The sequence below is a fragment of the Dendronephthya gigantea genome, unplaced genomic scaffold, assembly GCF_004324835.1.
Source record: "Dendronephthya gigantea isolate DGI-Jeju-01 unplaced genomic scaffold, DenGig_1.0 000534F, whole genome shotgun sequence".
NCBI lineage: Eukaryota > Metazoa > Cnidaria > Anthozoa > Malacalcyonacea > Nephtheidae > Dendronephthya > Dendronephthya gigantea.
Window position 1 is genome coordinate 116 of NW_021163544.1, and position 15,561 is coordinate 15,676.

At 37.5% G+C, this 15,561-nt stretch overlaps 1 long non-coding RNA gene across 2 annotated transcripts; it reads right to left on the reverse strand.

Annotated features, from left to right (window-relative positions):
• Positions 1–288: 288 nt before the first annotated feature.
• LOC114543723 lies at positions 289–4,590 on the reverse strand. Of its 2 annotated transcripts, XR_003690175.1 has the most exons (4): positions 4,472–4,590; positions 3,182–4,310; positions 936–1,011; positions 289–740 (listed from the first exon to the last, which is right to left on the reverse strand). It is a non-coding gene; the product is annotated as an uncharacterized LOC114543723 (long non-coding RNA). The 2 variants fall into 2 exon arrangements; XR_003690174.1 differs by lacking the exons at positions 3,182–4,310; positions 4,472–4,590 and adding an exon at positions 1,778–2,267.
• Between the last annotated feature and the right edge of the window lie 10,971 nt (positions 4,591–15,561).

Below are 15,561 nucleotides of genomic sequence, written 5' to 3' on the forward strand. Positions count from 1 at the left end.
AAAATAAACTTGGTTTACTTCATAAGATTTTATTCACTACAAACTTGTTTCGTATGACAAGCAACGCTTGCCACACTCATCAGGTGAATTTAAATGTCGCGCGACATTTAAATTCACCTGATGAGTGTGGCAAGCGTTGCTTGTCATACGAAACAAGTTTGTAGTGAATAAAATCTTATGAAGTAAACCAAGTTTATTTTATTTTATCTTTATATATATATATATTATATATATATATATATATATATATATATAATATATATATATATATATATATAAAGGCAGCAAATCAACTAAAACCAATGCATGCAGTACTGTTTTATCGATAACAAACCACATTCCATACGTAAGAAGTGAATTGGATCCGACATAATGGATAGTGTGAACGGACCTTAAATCAAAAGATTTTAGTTACCTTGAGTGAGGAACAAAACTGCATGCCAAAACTGCAAAAATATCGTGTAACATTCCACATGTACTGTACAATATGCATGAAAACAATGCTAATTACGTTTTAGCAATAGCTATGTCCTACCTCTCTTCCAAGTACCAAAAATTCTTGAATTTTTCGAAACAATATTAAGACAGAGAAAAAATTATGCATACATATAAATATGAAATACTTTATAATTCTTGAAATAGTATTGATTAATTACCTTCATGGGATGATATAGTGCTCCAGAAAGGACAACTTCTTGTCTATCTATTTTATGACCGGTGACAGCTGCTTTCGCCTTTTGCTAGAACAAACAGAGCAAGCTAAATAAGTTGTTCTAGGTTTTGAATGGAATACCTACTCGTCCCGAATTTCTAGACTGTTTATGAAATTGAAATTATTGAAAGTCGCTATTCGCTGAAGAAGTTTTAAGATTGATAGACGTTAGCTTTAAGACTAGTAAGTTTAAACCCAAATCTAAGAATGTTTATATACCTACCAGCTGTTCTGAAAGGATGATATAATTCTTTTGTTTGAATGATGCTCAGCGAGAATTTCTGGATTCAGGTAACACGCTGTGAAATACAGGAAAAGTGCTAAATGAGATCAGGTTTTCAAATACATTATTAAACATGCACAATTACGCTTAAATTACGTTCTCAAATACATTATTAACACAATTACGCTAAAAGAGATACTCTTGATCAAGTCTTGATAGGCCTTCAGCAGGGATGACTAAATTAAGAATGAGAATTGGGGGGGGGAGGAGTATGTTTATTCATATATTTGGTTCTTCCGGAAGAATTTCTTTTGCGAATTTCTTATGCAAATTTAGTCAGGGTTTTATAAACAAATGCTGTATTAGATCATACTGTGACTATGTATATATTATTTAACGAATAAATAATGTTGAACCATTGTTGCTTCAGTTATAGATACATAGTATGGCATATCATTTGTGATAAGAACAAAATAGTTGCCACAAAATAGTAGCTGCTGGGGCAAGCCGAAAAAGTTCCCTAATTAACAGGTAAACAGTTTTTGTTTTCCCCAATACCTAGAAAATTTTTAAAGTGTTAAGATAAGCGCTAAAATGTGATTGCCTAACAAAATAAACTTGTAAGCGATCACTGATCAAATTCATTAAAACTTTCTGATTAGTCACTCTGTGCATGTGTCCTCTTATAGATCATGGCTCTCAACCAATGAAATTGCTTAAATTCGACTCAACATTCTTATATAAACAACTATTATACAGGACATGGGAGAAGCAAGGATTTGAGCAATTATATGATTCCTTAGGGCAGATACTTTACCATTAAAATTTACCATAAGACTTACTGTATTTCCTTATTAAACATATTATATTCTTATATTCTTTTTCCATTGTTTTCATCCTGTGAATTTTGCCTGAATTTTAGCAGGGCTTCAACCTCTTGTTACACTCTATAATGTGTAAGGCTGATAGAACACTTTATCTAACAATTAGAATGATCTTATTATGATGTAAGTGCTCACATTAACAACCATGAATTGAATTAAATATTAAGTGACACAAAGAATTGGATTTGAATCAGTTGAATCTATTTATAATGTATAATTACCTTAAAAGACAATTGAAATATTAAGAATTAAATCTATGGATTTAATTTAGTAAGCTCATGGTCTATTGTGCAGTACTAGTGAAACAGAACCTGGCTGGTCATTGCAAGGCATGCTTTTCAGTATGGGTGAGTTAGTGTGTATAAGCCCACTGGAAATTTTGAACAACCCAAAAAGTTTAGAGCAATCTTGGCATGATTATACTGCATGGTGTTCTTGTAATTATCATTAATCGACTTGTCAATTAGCTTGCACAATATAGGAAGGTGGTAGCAAGGGTCCTGTATTTAAGGAAAGGTTAAGTACATTTTTTCACTACAAAACTTATTATGACATTCTGGTATTTTATCAGATTTGTACCAATATTATATATTAGAGATAATTGTACAAAGGCTGGAGAGTACATGCAGTATGTCCACAGGATTAAAGGAATACCAAATGATTTTCCGTGCAGGATTGCGTGATCCATGCACGCGGGATGTTGCGAGACTTTCGGAAAGCGTGAAAATACACGAGCCGTAGGCGAGTGCATTTTCACGCTTTCCGAAAGTCGAGCAACATCCCAAGTGCATGGATCACGCAATCCTGCACGGAAAATCATTTGGTAATTGTTTTATAAAATAACTGTAGTGAAACAACGGTTAACTTTATTAAAATTAAATTTCGCGTGCAGGATTGTCTAAAACGCGTGCAGGATTGTCTGATCCTGCACGGCTATTGACCAATCACATTGCGTGTTTCACTATAGTTATTATATAAAATCATTTCTGTACAAAAGCTTGAAAGCTATAGGCACTGTAGCACAACTATACCTATGCTTTTTATATACGTACTTAATTCATAATATATACGTACTTATTCTGTTACATTTATCTTATAAAACCTCAAAATCTTTCCGGGTTGTTGATTGTAATCATTGATTCATTGTATTATCTCACATATTATGCTTATAAAAATGGATTATTTAATTACGCATACAATTTTTGTTCCACGTTTTTCTTAAAATATCTAAAGGTTGGAAACTTCATTCGATAGATAGCGCTATGACGCTATACAGCTTTCGTACAACCTGTCTCTGCAGTTTTTGGTCAAGTATAAAGGCAAAGTAAAAAAAAACGAAAAGTTATAAATACTTCAATTTACCTACAAACATCTTCAACTTCTTGTAAGGTGTCCTGGGTTATATTCTCCAAAGGTTTTGATCGATCTCTAATATTTTCTTCAAGACTAATATCCTCAACATCAAGTGTTGAGGTCATTTCCTTTTTGAAATCCTTTACATTTACCAGCGAAGAGAACTTAAAAAACGCCATGTTGAATTTAAGACGATGAGGTACTTCATGTATGCCTCTTACGAGTTACGAAGTCCTAAAATGACAACCAGACAAAGACATGGACCATGAAGACTTCAGATTTCTGAGAAACGCCTTGGGCTTGGTGTTTGACAATTTACTCTCAAAATACGTCTTGCTATAACAGTAACAACAGATATGATGCAATTCGCGATGTAATTGATCAAATTTGATTTTAATGAAAAAGAGCTATTTTCTGGTGCTCCGAAACACACATGGCCAAGGAAAACAAATCGCAGATACTATCCGAGTTCCAAGGACTTACGAAATCATATTTCAAAAGCTATTGCCGCTGGAAAATACTGCAACGATGACCAAGAGTCTCTTCTTCGAAAGATAACTGATTTAAAAAAGTCTTCGCCAAGTACAAGATTCTTCCTGCGAACCCAAGAGGGCGAACCGAACTATTTTGGTGCCAGCGTGCCCACTAACGACAGCGATAATTTTCTTTTTGTTCATCAAGAAGAGTGGCAACGAAAACTTCTTCTGAAATATGGAAGCGATCTTGTCCTACTTGACGCGACGTACAAAACCACGAAATATGCCATGCCGTTGTTCTTCTTGTGCGTAAACACCAACGTTGGCTACAAAGTAGTTGCTGAGTTTATGTGTCAACACGAGGACGAAATTTCCATATCCGAAGCCTTGGGGATCTTGCGAGGATGGAACCGGGACTGGAGTCCAAAATACTTTATGGTGGATTTTTCAGCCGCTGAAATTGGGGCGATCGAAACGTGCTTTCCTGGTGTTATTGCATATATCAGCCGTCAGCAGGCAATCCAGCGTTGGGTCAGATTGTGGAAAAACGGGCTTGATCAGAGTGAGCAAGAGTTTCTCCAGAAATCAATGACAACAATTGGCAGAGTTGCAACAGAGGCGCAGTATAACGACGAGTTATCCAAGCTTCGTCAATCAATGCTCTATAAAACAAAGGGAAATGTGAGAAGTTATGTGGAAAAAACGTGGATCGCTTGTCATTTTCGCTGGTGTCACGCCTTTCGAAAATCACAAGCATTAAACATCGTCAATACCAATAACGGAGTCGAGTCTATGAACAGGCTATTCAAGTACGACTACCTACCCAGATCCATTGACAAATCACTCTACGGCATCGTCGTCATGATTGTATGTTCTTTCCTGCCAGATTCATATCAAACCTACCTAAGTGCTAACTTACGTTTGAGCGGTTCATACCGAAAGTACAACGCCTGACTACCTGCAAAACCGTCCACGGTCCACCAAACTTCGTTAAACGTTGTCTTAAAAATAAATTCGCTGCCCAGGAGATCCAGGAAAAGGACATTACTTGTTTAAACGATCAACAAGGGAAGTTTCTGGTCAAAAGTTCAAACAAGAAACTGAGCTACCTGGTTAAATTCTCATTTCCGAGCTGCACATGCGAATCTTGGAGGCAATCCACTTTTCCATGCAAGCATTTCTTTGCGATCTTTAATTTCTTTTCCAAGTGGCAATTTTGAGCTTGCCTTTGGCCTATCGAGAAAGCGTCTTTATTACACTAGATACTGACGGTTTGCTAATCAATCCACCAACTTCCATAAAGAAAACAGTAGATCCACCTGAAACTCCGGACGTAACTCCAGAGGGATCACCACCGGACTTGCAAGCACTTGGAAGCAATCAGTCTTTGTCTGCAAACAATTTCACCTCACCAGTAGAACCCGGCACTCTTGCGACACTCAAGAGACAGTTTCAAGATAAGCTCTTTGGACTGAAGAATATCTCGTTTTTGGTAGAAGATGCGAAGATGCTTCGAGACGCGATAAACATTGCTGACAATCTACAAGTGGCACTTCGCTCAACTTGTCCAAAGGTAGATGGACTTTTTCTTAGAAGTAGCCCTGAAAAGAAGAAATTGAAAATTACATCAACAGATTACCATAAAGTATTTCATAAGAAGTTGTCTCTTAGGAAAAAACGGAAGAAGATCGTTTCACCAACAAATATCAACACAAATGAAGATAAGGTGAAAATTTTTTTTAAAAAATTAAATGACTCTTCCCCACCTACAATACAGAAAACAACCATTTATATCGCTGTTACAACAAATTTGATTGATCTTCTTTTACAGGAATTACTTGTACAAGAGCACCCATTCATTGATCTTACTCTGGACCCACCCAATGAAGAGTTATCCGATCCTGACACAAAACCATTACTCGAAAACAGGTGCATATACTATCATTTTTAAGTCTCTGTAATGCTTGTATCTATATCGTTATACTCAGTTATTGCTCAGATTACAGAATACCTGAACCCAAAATTGAGAATAAGATTCTTTAACAATTAATTTAATCTTTAACGTTTAGCCCTGCGTTATCTCAGATATAGAATGAGAAAAGCACATAAAGAGATTTAGCCAATACAGAGTTTATGGAATGAGCATATTAAATACAGTTTCTTTTCAGCTGTGATTTGCCAATGGAAATTGAAGACATGGTCAAGTCATTAAATGACAGCTCATCCACAACAAAATACCTCTCGCCATACGAAAGAATTATTTACGCATGCAAGAATGGGTCTCAGAACACAGTACTGGAATTTGGACCCGTGAAACTAAACATATCAGACATGTGCACATTACTCCCCCTGGCTATAGCATCATGTTGAAGGAAATAAAGTCAGTTGTACACAAAAATTGCTCCTGGTTGGCTTAAGATAAGGTAGTTACTTTTTTAAAGTTATATTAAATTTCCAAATAGCAAGTTCACAGAGTGATTTATAAAAAATTGCATGCATGTTCGACAAGATTAAGTTATATGATATCCATAGGTAATCTATGTACACTTGTACAGTACCAATGGTAATTAAATCGCATTGTATATAGGTGATAGAAGCATTTTTGTGGAAATTACGCATATCCATGCAATCCAGAAACGTTCTATGCAGATACCACCCTTTGTGAACTTATTCAAAGGCAGTCGAGCACCCGCAGACTATGGTTTGGAGAAAGTTTTAGTGGCATAGAGAAAATGTTTATCCCCATGAACATCACTTCAAACCACTGGACACTGTTGGTATTATGAAACATTCATTTACTATATTTTGATCATCTTTATGCAGCTAGTTAATATTGTATGGATAATGTTGTTATGATTTACAGGTGATCGATTGCAAAAAGTCACTTCGATTATATCTTGATCCTTTACATCATCATCAGCAGCAGCAATCAATAACATTTACAAACAATTCAGCGTTAAAGCAACTCATTGACAACATAAGGTATGAAAAATTTGTGTTGTGCACTGGTCCACATCCCAAAGATGATTAGACTACACTCATATATAATACTGTTTGGAGCAGCAAAGACTTGTAGTTTTTTTCTTTCATCGTGCAATGCAAAGGACAAACCTGGACATATTTATTTCCTAATTTTTTAAGCACTGTGGTGGATATCAAAACTGGTTGGAAGAGCAAGGATTGGGAGTGTATAGAGCCTAGACACTTTGTGCAGCAGGATAACCATAACTGTGGTGTTCTGGTTTGTTTGGTTAGTATCCATCATCATGTAGGTAATTTTAGGACATATTACCAGATAATGTTGTTAACACAAATGCTTAAATTTAACTGTATATAAAGTTCACTTGCCTGTCAAAATATTTTTTTATTTTCAGTTTGCACGCTGTATAACCAGGGAAGAACCGCTTGACCAATCTTTTAACATCAATAGTGAAAGAGAGAAACTTGCATATTCACTTTTTGGAAGCTGTTATGATGACTTTGCTGAGTAAGATTCTGTCATTACATTACATGCATGTACACTTGCATATGATATTATTAAATTAACTTATGGACTACTGTAGATATTTGTGCATGTTTCTGAGTAAAATTGTCTGGGATTTAATTAATAATACAAAGAAACCACATCTTCATGCATTAATCGCCAGTGTAATGGTTAACAAACACTACGTCACAGAATAGGTATTAACGAGGTTGATGTAGGAATTAACATGGTTTATCCCTCTTCGGTGACTATGTGGCAGATACTGTAGTTTTGTTATTATAAAAACCCCATTAACTGTTGCATACTCTTCCACCAGTTGAGGAGGAAATTGTTTGATGATACATTTGGGCATATTGCTTGTGGAAATATAATATTTTTTTTAAACAGAAGAAACAATTCACTTTGCAAAGTTTGTAAAGAAGATGATGGGGATGACTGGATTGGTTGTGATGCTTGTGGCCAATTTTTTCATGCCAGCTGTGTCATGTTGGATTATGGTCAAGCATTACAAGAAATGTTTTACTGTAATTAGATAATGCTGGGGCCCAAAAAACCCTGTGGTTCCGGTTTCATATTGTGAACTCTATGAACAACCTGCAATACACTGTATGAGCAACCTGCAACCACCCAAATAAAATAGGCCATAGGGTTGCACCATCAATGATGTCAAAAAATGTGGGTTGATTGGCAGAAAAAAAATAGGATTGGTTGGGAAGTCGGAACCACAAGTACTTTTTCTTAACCCTGGTCTATTCCAATCAGTCACAACAATAAACATGCAAACCATGCATAAGATAGTTTGGGCTATACAGGGATGTGTCACTTATGGGGCATCTGTCACATCATGCACCTGACAGTATATATCATGTTGTGAATAACATTTTGCCGGTGCTACTGGATGCAAAATATTATTTGGTTGGTAACGTAGGGGATAGTCAGAGTTATATATAGAAGTGGGTATATAGAGGAATTTTCTGACATAATTTTTATAGTAGTTGAAAATATTGCACCTCAACATTTTGTAATAGTTTGTAAAATCTTAAGTTTGTAAAAAATAATCTCACCCAGTGAAATGAATACAAAGATCCAAAGATGCATATTAATCCAAATGTGTATCAGCAAAATAGTTGAGGATGTGAATAGACACTGTAAATACTTAAAATAACACGCATACAAAGTATTTAAAGTTCTGTGCCGCCGATCTGTTTTGCAATATCAATACGAACATGCTACGATTATTTACGAAGAAATAACGAGTTTGTGTGAACAACCGCATACTAAATGTATTGATGTCATCCACAAAGAACGCCCGTGAGGCGTACACGGCTAAAAACTCATCAGGTTGTTGCATCAACATCGAACAATGTTGTGCTGCCCATTTGTTCAGAGTTGTTATCAACTTGGAACAATATTGTTACACCCGATTCAGTTCCAACAATATTGTTCCAAGTTGATAACAACTCTGAACAATGTGGGCAGCACAACATTGTTCGATGCTGTTCATATCAATGTTGCATCAACCTGATCGTTTTTAGGCGTGTAGTCAGCCCCGAACTGGCCCCGAGTTTCAGCCATCTTGAATTTCAGTAACGGATACTTCATGTAAGGTAAGTATACAGATCATGGGTTGGATGGGAAATCTTTTTGGTGCATGCAGAATCTGAAGTTTATTGCGTTATGGTGAAACACTTTTAATACGTTTTTAGCTTGTATTTAACAACAACCATAGTTTACAAAATATCTTATTTATTAATTCTGGGAGATATGTCCTATCCTAGCCTTGAACAACGTGGAAAACATAATTGGAGGTTGGAATAGAAATATGCAAAATATATTGCCTTTCATGAGAGTGCAAAACTATGCAAATCTGCCAAACTGGGTCGGATCGGGTCTAAAGCTTTTAAGCCTTCTTTTAGTGCTTCTCATGCGCCGAACGCATTTAAAACAATAGATAATTAATGAGAATACCTCATTATCTATTGTTGTTAATTCGCTCGGCACATGAGAAGCATGACGTTTGAAAACAAGCCTTACTGTTAAGTGTCATCAATGTATAAAGTGCATTGTCCGTTGGAATGTTTTTCGGATAATAAAAGGACAGAAACTTCGAGGAGGAACTCAGACTTGTGATAATCTCGACGAAAAAAGGATCACTCGAAGAAATTTAGGGCGGAAAAGTTGGAGGAATATCGCTCAGGTACATGCTCATGGTTGGTTAAAATAATCTGTTGGCTTGATCTTTCCATGGCTTCGCAAATCATCGCTATGTTGATTTCAATAGCCAGAAGACAATTAGCGACCGGACGAATACTTCTCACTGATTTTTACTGCTATATCTCGTATTGAATATATCAAATGTGAAATTCAAGTGAGCTGTTAACTTGATTTTGTTTTTCCTTGCATTTCAGAAGGAACTACGGCGCCGAAAGATGGGAAAGACGAAACACAAGCGCTTGCTCGCTGCGGAATAATAGGTATTGTTCTATTCATATATGTATATTTTGCATTTGTGACTTGAGAAAACACGTTTGTACTTTGTACACGGACAGTCACGGTGAACGAAACTAGAATAGTTTTTGATATATAGAAATGAATTCGAACTTTATGACTGTAACTAACTTTCCCGGCTGGCCTATTCGTTTTTCGGACAGGGTTGCCCAAAGGGAATGCTCGTTTTGAAAGGGAAAGACGGATTGAAACTCAATGCCTATACAATTATTTGTATTGGTATATGATTGTACTATGCTAGACTTCCCTGTCCTTTTGTTTTACCGAAGTTCTGTTTTTGTAGAACGAAAGAATCGTAAAGAGATGTCGGACCTGCCTTGGGACATTTATGCACGCAAATACAAAACTCGATTTCGACAATATGCATGAGTAAAAATTGCATGGAATTTGGCTTTTTTGACTGAGATAAAACTGAACACTCTTCTGTTTACCTCCTTCATTTTCAAGTTTTCCGCCTGTGCATGATTTTTGCATGAAGTCTGGTCGTATCAAGCGCATGCGGAGTGAATACAAGTGATTCTGGGGCCCCAATCACTTGTGTTTTCTCCATCTTGACGGCTATATAGTCCAGACAAAAATATCGCTCAGAGAGCGCCTAAAACATAAAAACATGAACTATGTATTTTTGGAAGGAAATGATAGTCCAGTGTTCTTGCTTTCTTGTACAAAAACGTACATGACATTTTGTATTAAAACGTGCATGACATTTTGTATTAAAACGTGCATGACATTTTGTACCAAAACGTGCATCACATTTTGTATTAAAACGTGCATCACATTTTGTATTAAAACGTGCATGACATTTTGTATTAAAACGTGCATGACATTTTGTACCAAAACGTGCATGACATTTTGTATTAAAACGTGCATGACATTTTGTATTAAAACGTGCATGACATTTTGTACCAAAACGTGCGTGACATTTTGTATTAAAACGTGCATGACATTTTGTATTAAAACGTGCATGACATTTTGTATTTAAACGTGCATGACATTTTGTATTCAAACGTGCATGACATTTTGTATTAAAACGTGCATGACATTTTGTATTAAAACGTGCATGACATTTTGTATTAAAACGTGCATGACATTTTGTATTAAAACGTGCATGACATTTTGTATTAAAACGTGCATGACATTTTGTATTAAAACGTGCATGACATTTTGTATTCAAACGTGCATGACATTTTGTATTAAAACGTGCATGACATTTTGTATTAAAACGTGCATGACATTTTGTATTAAAACGTGCATGACATTTTGTATTAAAACGTGCATGACATTTTGTATTCGCGTGCGCAATGCGAAGGCCACGAGTGACTGACGTTGGAGTGTTGGAGGTTCGGTATAATTTATCCTGAGTGCTTTATACATAAGTGACATTTCTCTCTTGGAAATTATTCATATCATACTTTTGTTGTCAGATGATGAATGATCGTCGCAGGATCAGATGATGAAGGATCGTCGCAGGATCAGATGTTGAAGGATTGTCGCAGGATCAGATGGTATGGTACATTAATACCTAAGTAATATTTGTGACTTAGAAATTAATATCACATCTTTGTGATGAAGGATCGTCGCAGGATCAGATGTTGAAGGATCGTCGCAGGATCAGATGTTGGACGATGAGACAGTTATCAGGATCAGATGTTGGACGATGAGACAGTTATATACAAGTAGAAGCTGGTTGAGGTATTATTACATACCATAGGTAGAATAATGCATGATTAATATAGTGCATGGTTTATTCCTGCTGCGTGGTCTAACCTAGTAGATTCTTCACACATCAAGTGACTTTTCACCCTTTTCGACAATGCATGATAAAAGGAAATTTCTCACAGCCCTTATGAGGGCGTTTTCGAGGTTTCTCAATAAAATATTCCTAGTTTTGTCACTTGCGTGTGAACGACTTAACAGCAGCGGAAGATGCATGATGGCTTTAAAGCGTTGAAATGAAAGTGAAACATGTATTAGCATGGCTGAAACGCGCGCAACGAGAAAATATTATCTAATTCGTATTGGCCTATAAATCTTAGATTAATACGAAAGTAATCGCGAGTACTTATATGATTATATAAGTTTCTCTGCTCAGCCTTTAGCATAGTTGACGCGCGCGCAACGAGAAATATTACTGAATTCGTATTGGCGGAATTTTTGCAAATAATTCGAATGTAATCGCGAGTATTTATATCTTTAAATACGTTCTTCTGTAAAATATTATCGAGTTCGCATTGGCCTGATTTTTGGAATAATGCGAAAGTAATCGCGGGTATTTATATGAGTATTTAAATGCGTTCTTCTGTACATCCTTAGCATGGCTGACGCGCGCGCAACGAGAAAACTTCCTATCGAATTCGTATTGGCCTAATTTTAGATTAATACGAAGGTAATTGCGAGTACTTATATGATTATATAAGTTTCTCTGTTCAGATTTAATTTCGATCGTTTCGTCCGTCAATGGCATAAAAAATTATATTTTTGGAATTATTGAAGTTTGAAATGAAGAAAAAAAAGATGACAATTTGGTGTTTAGACACTAACACTCTTCTGTTTTCCTTGTCGGTATTAATTTTTCGGACAGCAATTTTTAAAAATCCGGTTTATCTCGTGCATGGAGGAAATAAACGTAATCTAACGATTTTGACCAATGATGAAGCTTGTAAAAGAAAAATATAACCCCTGTATTACATGATGTATTACATTGCACGATAACAGGACTTGTATGGTGGGGATATCTGGGGGTTAACTGCTCTAGCCCTGTCGTCTAAAAAATGAACCCTTAAATGAAAACCTCTTTGTATTTTGACACACTTACTATGTTGTTTTATTCCTTGCACGCTCCACCGCCGAGACGCTGTCGAAGAAGAACGTGAATGACAGACAAAGAAGATATTTTGTTTACCAAAAGTAATTATCACGATGCCAAGCAAAAGGTGAGAAACATCATTGATTCTTGTAGTATATTAGATATTGAGTAAGTTGCATGTTGAGCCCAATTACGTTTATTTCCTCCGTGTTCGATCAACCTTAATCCAGAAAATATAAAAATGGTGCATGAGATGGCAGAGATGCATGTCTAAAAAGAAGAGTGTTATTGTCTACATCAGTTTGAGATAAAAAAGCATGCAAGTCGTGAATTTGAACAATGCCAAATTTCGTTGCCGATAATTAAAATAATTTTTGTTGCCATTGTCGGACAAAGCGCAATTTAATTTCTGAAAGCCTGGTGTTTTGCAACAGACGATATGAAATGCGCGCTACGCAGGTTAGACCACCAGCAGGATCGAATTGACGAAGCTCAAGAATTGAATAGCAATTCCTGGGACTCGCATGAACGTGAAACGGTCAACTATTTATAAGCAAAAACTGAGCTGTCGTTGCGGACGATTTCTAGTAAAAATACCAAATTCGGACCGCCGGTCAGGTAACCTGAAATTCAGGTTACCTTTGGAGGGTTTTTCTCCGGGCACTCCGGTTTCCCTCCTTTTCGTTTGGCTTTGAAAAACAGTGTCCATGTCTGGGGTCAAACCAAAACGTGTTCGTTAATAGTGATAAAAACGCGTGTGTGGCTTCTGGGTTCAATTCCCAGAACACTGTCCGGTGTGAGTTCACCTTCTGATCGTGAGCAATTCCTACAAAAATTGTACTTAAATCTAGCTCAGTAGTTTGCGACAAATAAGCATGTTCAAGCGTAAGAAGCATCAAGAGATTGGGGGCACCAGCTTCCATGATGCAGGGCCACTTTTAGTTAATAAAAAAAGCAGCTAAAAATATTGTAAAACGACCCTTTTTGTGTGGCTTCGTTTAGGCTCTTCTAACGTCCGGGATCGTCGGGTCGTTTGGGGGGACAGCTCTTTACAAATACTCACAGAACACACACATATTTTTATAACTCTTTATTCGTGCTTCGGTGCTTGAGATGTGCTCTTCTCGTGTTCCTGTATCAACTAACTGTTTTGTGCTTAATCATACTGTGCTATATCGCTACATGATATCCCTTTTCAATAACCCATTGTGCATTGTTCATTGTGCATATTACGTGTATCATGTTTCCTATATTACATATCTCCCTCCTTTAGGTGAAAAACCTCCTGGTTTTCGTGATAAACTAAATGAATATAACGATTGTTTTTCTCTTAACATTAATTATTAGAGTCAGTTTGTTCCCACGGGTGTGACGTAGATTTCTTTTTAAGTCCAGGTAGTTGTACTCGTGTGTCACATCAGTCACTGTTCTGTTCATTGGTTGATCTCTCAGGCAGCTGCATGTCTTTTGGGATGACGTCATCGTCTCTTGCGAGGCTTTTTCGCTCACCAAATGTCTTTTGTGGCAAGGACAGGCAACTACTCAAATATTCGCAATGGCACTCGAATTTTGACATGAACCAAAGAAGAACTTAGTCGTGTCATGGAACGGACAACAACAAAACATACAGAAACAATCAACATAAATAACATGCATGTACATCACAAAGCCTATTTATGTATTGTGTGTGCATGTAGGACATTAGGTACAAAGTACAAACAAGACTGACCCCATCGTGCTTCAAAACCCAATTATAACGTGCCCAGAGGGAAGGAGTTGATCTATTGAACTTAATCATTCGCTGGGGAAAACGGCAAACAGCAACATGAGAAATGAAGTTTTCGCCGGAAATCGCGTGAACATGCAGTCAACCAACATACTAGAGCATATTGAGTTATCCATCATTCAGCGAGTCTGTTTCGTTCGTATCGGTATGTACAATGTCATGTTCGTCTACCCAAGAGTTATGTTTTGGGCTATACCCTTCCCATTTTACCAGGTATTGTTTCTTACCCTTACGCGTGCGTTGTCTTACAATTTTCTCGATCTTGTATACATTGTCAGTCGCGGCTGAGGTTGTACTATGGCACTAGGTTGGGCAAAACTATCCTCAGGCAGTTCATCCGCAGGTATAGGAAGCTCGGCGGACACATCGTTGCTAGGAGCGTTCAGTGGGCGGACATCGGGATCATGGAAGGGTTTCATGCGGTTTGCGTGTACAGTTACCGAGACAAGACGATTGTCGCACGTTCTTAGTTTGAAATGGACAGGCGAACACTTTTCTACGATCCGAAATGGCCCATGCCAGTGATGCATGAGTTTTCGTGAGAGGCCCTTTTTCGTTTTCGGGGTATATACCCAGACTCGATCACCAATAATGAACTTTGGTTCACGCGCCGAACGATCATAGACTTCTTTCATGTTTTGCTGGGCGCGTTGAATATTTTCGCGGGCTATGGCGTGAGCTTCTTCCAAAGTTTGTACAATACGCGCCCGATGTTCGTTGACGGAGTTTGACTTGTTGCATGGTGGGAGAAGACTGACATCGACAGGGAGTCTAGGTTCGCGGCCATACAGTAGATAAAACGGACTCTCGCCGGTTGTATCGTGAGGGCTAACGCGGTAACCAAACAGAACTGCTGGTATGTGTGAATCCCAATCTTTTTGGTCCTGGCTTACATACATGGAAATTGATTGACAAAGGGTATGGTTGAAACGTTCCACAATGCCATCCGTTTGGGGATGATAAGCTGTCGTGTTTACCTTCTTTGTATTGAGGAGGTCGCATACCGCACGGACCAAAGCAGAAAGGAAATTAGTGCCGCGGTCTGACAGGAGGGTACGTGGTGCACCATGACGCGCGAGAATGTTGTTGATCAGAAGTGATGCGATGGTATGAGCATCTATGTTCGGTACTGCGAAAGCTTCAGGCCACCGAGTCAAATACTCTGTGAATACGACAACATATCGATTTCCAGCATTAGAGACAGGGAAAGGTCCTAAACAATCTACGGCAACGCGATCAAATGCGTTTTCGACGGGGATTGGTAGGAGAGGGGCTTTGTGCCGGTTGCGAGGTGACTTCTTCATAGCACAATCTACACAACTCTTACAC